Consider the following 6873-nt stretch of genomic DNA (forward strand, 5'->3'; position numbering starts at 1 on the left):
CAATTGGGAATAAAGAACCCAGAAGAGTGCTTGGCTCATACACTGCTCCCAATGCAGATCTTTATAGAAAAAGTATTATGGTGCCTCCTATAGCTGCAAATAATTTTGAACTAAAGCCTCAACTTGTCACTCTTGTGCAATAAAATTGTCAATATCATGGACTTCCTCATGAAGACCCAAATCAATTTATCTCTAATTTTCTGCAGATTTGTGATACTGTGAAGACCAATGGAGTGAATCCTGAGGTGTATAGACTCATGCTCTTCCCATTTGCTGTGAAGGATAGAGCGAATGTATGGTTAGATTCTCAACCCAAGGAGAGTCTGGATACTTGGGACAAGGTGGTCACTGGATTTCTGACCAGATTTTTTCCACCACAAAAGCTGACTAAGCTGAGGGTGGAAGTTCAGACTTTCAGACAGAAAGAGGGTGAGAACCTTTATGAAGCTTGGGAGAGATTCAAGCTACTGACTTGATAATGCCCTCCGAACATGTTCTCTAAGTGGACTCAGCTGGATATCTTTTATGAGGGCTTAGGCGAAATGTCCAAGATGAGTTTAGATCATTCTGCAGGTGGTTCCTTACACATGAAGAAGACACCAGAGGAGACCACTGAGCTCATTGAGTTGGTTGCTAACAACCAATTTTTATACGCTTCTAACAGAAATCCTGTGAACTCTAAGACCCTTCAGAAGAGAGGCGTTTTGGAAGTGGAAGCTGTTGATGCTTTTCTTGCTCAGAACAAGCTTTTGTCTCAGGAAATAAATCTGATTACTCAACGGTTGAGTGGAATGCATGTTTCAGCTGTCAACACTCAGAATGCACCCCAAGAAGCCTCCTATGACATGATTGGCAACTTTATGCAAGGTGAGAATTATAATTATGCTCAATCTTCTACTGAACAGGTCAATTACATGGGAAATGCTCCTAGAAATCCTAATAATGATCCATACTCTAAGACCTACAATCAGCGGTAGAGAAGTCACCCAAATTTTGGGTGGAGAGACCAACCTCAGAGACTCCAGAATTTTAATAATAATTCTCAAGGTGGTTTTCAACAGAATAATTTTAATAACCACCAGTTTCAATCATCTTAGCAAACAACTCCTAAGTCTCAGAATACTACTGATTTAGAAGCACTAGTGGCAGGTTTTATACATAAAACCAGAGCATCAATTAAGAACTTGGAGATTCAGATGGGTCAATTAGCCATAAAAGTTAATGAAATTGATCAGAAGTCTACAAATAGCCTTCCTGGTAGAACAATTCCAAATCCAAGAGAGGAGTGTAAGGCTATCACCTTGATAAGTGGACAAGTGGCAAGTACGGAAGCACAAGTTACTGAGGAGCCTACTGATGAGGGAAAATCGATTCCATACAAACTCACCGGCAAGTGTACCGGGTCACATCAAGTAGTAAAACTCACGAAAGTGAGGTCGATCCCACAGGGATTGATGGATCAAGTAACTTTAGTATGGTGATTAGTTTAGTCAAGCTAACAGTGGTGAATTGAGTGAAATTGAACTAACAGAATGTAAATTGCAGGAAATGTAAAGTGCAGAATGTAAATTGTATCAAATATAAAAAGATTGGGTGCTGGAAAATTAAAAAGAGCAGTAAATCAAGCAACTGAAATGAACTCAAGGACAATTAATAGAAAGAAAAACTCATTAGGTATTGGAAATATGATAATCCACAATGAATCAAATGGGTCTCAACTCCTTTCTCAATCATATGAGTAGATCTATGGCGGATTGAAATTGATTGGATCCCAATTCCTTGGAAATCCAATCTCTCTAATCACAATCAATCTTGCCAATTCCTTGATCTAATTGTCATGAGAAGAGGTTAAATACATGTCTCTCATTCATAAGCCACACAATCTCTCAAGATCTCAATTCCTCCCGAATGGTGTTGATCAAGAGAGTTGTGAAGGATAGAGCCTCGGTTCTAACGCTCATGATTCCTCTTCTGAAGCTCACACAAGCATTCAACAGATTTAAACCCCCTTCCAGAGTGAATTAATCTCAAACAAAATAGAGGATATCCTATAGCTACACAAATGAATTGAGAAGAAGAAGAAGTTCACTAAATCATGTGAATCATAATAGAGCTCCTCCCCCCCTAATGATTGGGGTTCAGTGGATCATAGCTCTAAGACCAATTGAAGAGAAATTAAAGTCCATAAAAGTAAATCAGACTGAATTATGAACGGAAATGTAAAGTTACAGAAGAATAGAAGTGCAGGAAATTGGAATTGCAATAAAAGTAAATTGAGCTCAGTACAACTAGAATGTAAAATTGCTGAAAAGAAAGTGTATCAAACTATAATAAGCTCTCTGGAGTCTCTAATCCTCCAAGAAAGCTCTGGAGTCTCTAATCCTCCAGCCTTCTATTCTACTCCTACTGTCTGTGAGAAGCTTCCCTCTAACTATGAAACTAAAGCCTTTATATAGGCTTTCCTAAATCACAAATTGAAATAAAATTACAATTCAAATGAAAATTTCTATTCTAGATGATCCTTGTGGTCTTCATTGAGTGATATGAGTGGGCTTGCTTGCTTGTAGTTTAAATGGGCTTGGAATGAAGTTAATTTGAGCAGAAATTCACTTCCAGGAGAGCGTAGCGTTCATTCAGAGAACTGAGCGCTTTTACACCCACGCGCACGCGTCACCGACGCGTGCGCACCATTTTGCATTTTGGCACATCCACGTGAATGCATCACCCACGCATACGCGTGACCTTCAGAATTTGCCCTTGTGACGCATACGTGTGCTATACATGTGCGCGTCCATAGCAGCGCTTTCCAAAAGAGCGTAGCGCTCGAAATAAGAGCGCTCCCCACGCAAATGCGTCCCCTACACATACGCGTGGATCTTCAAAAATCAATTCCATGCTGCCACTCTATCCACGTGTTTGCATGATTCTTCTAAAATGTCACACCGACGCGTACGCGTCACACCGACGCGTACGCGTGATCTTCCAAAATTGCAACTTTGACGCGTACTCGTCACTTATGCGTACGCGTCACTTGCGATTTTTTCACCTCCACTATCGCAAGCGCTCTTTGACAATAAATGGAGCATTCCCGCGCCAAGAACGCTCATTGTTTTTAAATCATAGGCCACACTTTTAAAAGCGTGGCCTAAGGTTCCAAAGCGTGCTCAAACTCCAAAGTGTGTCCAAAATTCTTCTTTTGAGCTTATTTTGTGCTTTTTTGCTTCTTTCTTGCCTGTCATCAACCAAATAGATACATCAAAGCCTTGGCATAATTATCAAATCTTGCATCATTCATATTATCAACTAAATCTTGCAAAAAATCTCATGAAAATGCATAAAATCAACAATGTTTGATTGAATCAGGACAAGCATGAATTTCTCATCCAAGCACTTACTTATTGCCTAAAAATGCATGAAAACCAAGTAAAAATAAATAAAAATTGCTAGTAAAACATGCATAAAATGACTTGTCATCACAACACCAAACTTAAATCTTGCTTGTCCCCAAGCAAGAAAAGAATCATGCAGTAAATTTTGACAACCCAAGGTGAGAAGAATAGCAAGTTGATGTTCATGGTTAGCTAGTTTTCTATGCATGCAACAATCACAAAAGAAATTCAAATGATTGATGTTTCTATCTAGCTCATTTTATGAAATCTTTTCTTTATATTTCTTCCTTGAAGCAAGCTTTTCATTCTCTTCTTAGCTTCTCCTTTTGGGTGATTAATCTCTGAAAACACTTAACACACATATCAAGGTATCTAATGGTAATAAGAGGAGATTAATAATAAGCAAATATAAGATCAAAGAAGCATGTTTTCAATCATAGCACAAAATCAGGAAGGAAAACATAAAACATGCAAATAGTATGAATAAGTGGGTAAAGAGTTGATAAAATCCACTCAATTGAGCACAAGATAAACCATAAAATAGTGGTTTATCAGTGATTTGCACCATGAGTTGAAAACAAAGCTATGACTCTAAATGCTTTGTTTTTAAGTATTACCACTTGATACATAAACACCACAAGCATTTAATTAGAGGACTTCTTTAAGCTTATTTGTTTCTTTTCTTTACTCTCTAATAATTGATGCTCAGAGCCTTGAGCTTTAAGGGAGTGCTTTTGCACTTGAGCATAGACTTGACTTCTAAGTGTTTTGTTTTCAAGCTTTTTGCCTGGTACATAAACACCACAAGTACTTAACAAATGAATTGTCATTGGTACTCAAAGCCTTCAGCTTTCTTATTCTTTCCCTTTTCTTTTCTTGTCTTATTTGCATTTGCTTCCTTCAAGGTTTCCATGATTTCAAAAATTTCATAAAATGTCCTAGATGAAAACTTTAATTAATTGAATTCCAATTCAATTGAACAACAATTAATTATACTAGCCTTCCGATACTTGTATGCCCATGCTAAGTTCTTCTTTAATTCCTTGTTTGTTTATGATCATGATACTTTATTGCTTTTGAACTCACAAAATTCAAGATGGTAGTCATAATGTCACAGTAACATGTTACAATTTGGCAATCAAACTATGCTTGTTCACAACACACATGCATATAGAGAAAATAGAAGACAATCATGCACTTTAAAGTACTGGAAACAAATAAGAGGAAAAATAACTTTACCACGTTGTAGTTCATCTTCACTATTGTTGTCATTTTCCTCCTATTCTTCCCCTTCCCATACCAACTTAGAGTGTTTACTCATCCTCAAGAAAAGATTAGAACAGTGGTGATGGGTCTATGATGGATCATGAGTGTCTTACACAATGAAATATCAGTAGTACATGTGTTTAAGCAAGCAAAATTAAAGATACAATAAAGGCACAAGACAGAAAACATGGACAATGTGATTGCAAAAATAAGAGGGTGTGCATGATACATTGCATAAAAGATAAATGGCACACCAAACTTAGTGTGACACTTTTACTTGGAATTGATGCAAGTATCCAGTAAAGATTGGAAATAAATTTTGTTGCATAGCAACACCAAACTTAGAATGCAATCACATGTCAATTTATTTGAACTAAAACTAACCAAAGAAAACTATTCTATGCTAATAACACAATCACCAAGCGAAGAGTTTGTCACGAGTAAGGATTTCTTGGTGAGGTAATAACAAAAACAGTTAAGGAGCAAAATAAAAGAAAGTATCAAAAACAAAAGAATGACTAAAACCAAGAGAAAGAAAAGTGCCTCACCAAAACAAAGATAACACTGCAGGCTTAGGAAGCAAAGGCATCATGATTGTACAAACAAGTGGTGTTGCTAGATACATTGTATAGACAAATAAGTGGCACACCAAATTTAGTGTGATACTTTCTCTTGAAATTGATACCAGTGTCCAGAAAGATAAAAAACAGATTATTGCAGGGCAACACCAAACTTAGAATATAATCATATACCAATTTTATTTGAAAATAAACAAAGCAAAGAGAGAAAATAAACAAAGCAAAGAAATAAAATGTTACCTAAGGTTGGGTTGCCTCCCAACAAGTGCTCTTTTTAATGTCATTAGCTTGACATGTTGTTCTCAACTTTCTTCCTCTTCTTCCAGTTTATTAAGAGGAATGACCTCAAGGGGAGAGAAGAGTCAGTCAGTGTCCCCTGTCTTGGCCTCTTCCCAACAAGCTTTCTTTTGTTATTTGCTTGATTTGCTTTGCTTGTTAGGGGCAGGGTTTGGATTATTTGCAGTTGACCTTTTCTTCTTCATGAATGTTGTCCTTGGTATCTTGGTCACAATCCTCTTCTCGGTGTTTTTGTTGGTTGCCTTCACTTCTTTGATTTCAAGACTTGGTAGTTGTGTGATTGTTGGAGTGTTCCTTTCATCAAAAGCCTCTTGAATTGGTGGTTCAATGAACCCTTCCTCTATGTAGCTCTCTGCTTCAATTGAATGTGGACTTCCTTGATTGTCTTCCTCCCTTTCTTCTTCATGATTTTCTATTGAGTCCTTTAGGAGGGAATTTTCATGTTCTTCTATCACCTCAAGTAGCCTCTGTGGATATGGAGTCACAGGTTCGAATACCTCCACAACCTCCTTCTCCATTGAAGTTTCATTTGGTACAGGGACCTTTTCATCTTACTCTTCCAGTTCCTCCTTTGCACTCAACAATTGATCTAAAACCACTTCCATGTTTTTGACAGAGGTTTCTTGTTCTTCCCAAGATTTTCTCGTTTCTTCTTTATATCTCTCAAGCATAGATTCAAGCTTTGAGAGTCTTTGGTTCAGGGAAGTTTGTGTGGGTTGTGAGTTTTGGAAGTGATTTTGTGTTGAGAGGTAGTCAAGTGATAAAGAATCTTCAAATGAAAAACTGGGATGTGGGGTTGGAGAATTTTGCATGAATGCATTGAAGGTACTCTCAAGTGATGATGGCTCTTGATAGGTGGAGTATGGACTATTGAATGCTGTTTGGTTTTGATCCTCCCACCCACAACTTGAGTAATTGTTGTATTCATTAATGTATGGATCATTTTATGGCCTTGGGAAGCAATCTTGCATGAATATATTGACAGCACAATTAAATGATGATGTTTCTTGATGAACAGAATATGAAGCATTAAAATTCCCTTCCAGCCATAATTTGTGTCAGTGTCATAACAATATGAGTTACTTTGTGGCTCTGGGAAGTAGTTCATTTCACTTGATTGTTCATATTCCCTCATTCTTTGTTGATATTCCCAGTCACCATGAGGATAATGACCTAAATCATCTTGTGGTGGTGGGCAATATCTCATGAAATTGTTTTGATCATTTTGTGGTTCTAGAGCATATCTCCACTGGTTGGATTGCTCAGAATCTGTCATTTCTTGGTGATCTTCCCAGCCACCATTAGGATAATGACTTGAATCATTTTGTGGTGGTGGGTAATAT

The 6873-nt window shown here is 37.5% G+C and overlaps 1 non-coding gene across 1 annotated transcript; it reads right to left on the minus strand.

Moving 5' to 3' along the window:
* Positions 1–390: 390 nt before the first annotated feature.
* LOC112745834 (small nucleolar RNA R71) lies at positions 391–496 on the minus strand. Its single transcript, XR_003173742.1, has one exon. It is a non-coding gene; the product is annotated as a small nucleolar RNA R71 (small nucleolar RNA).
* Positions 497–6873: the final 6377 nt, after the last annotated feature.

The sequence above is a fragment of the Arachis hypogaea genome, chromosome 14, assembly GCF_003086295.3.
Source record: "Arachis hypogaea cultivar Tifrunner chromosome 14, arahy.Tifrunner.gnm2.J5K5, whole genome shotgun sequence".
In the NCBI taxonomy this organism is placed as follows: Eukaryota; Viridiplantae; Streptophyta; class Magnoliopsida; order Fabales; family Fabaceae; genus Arachis; species Arachis hypogaea.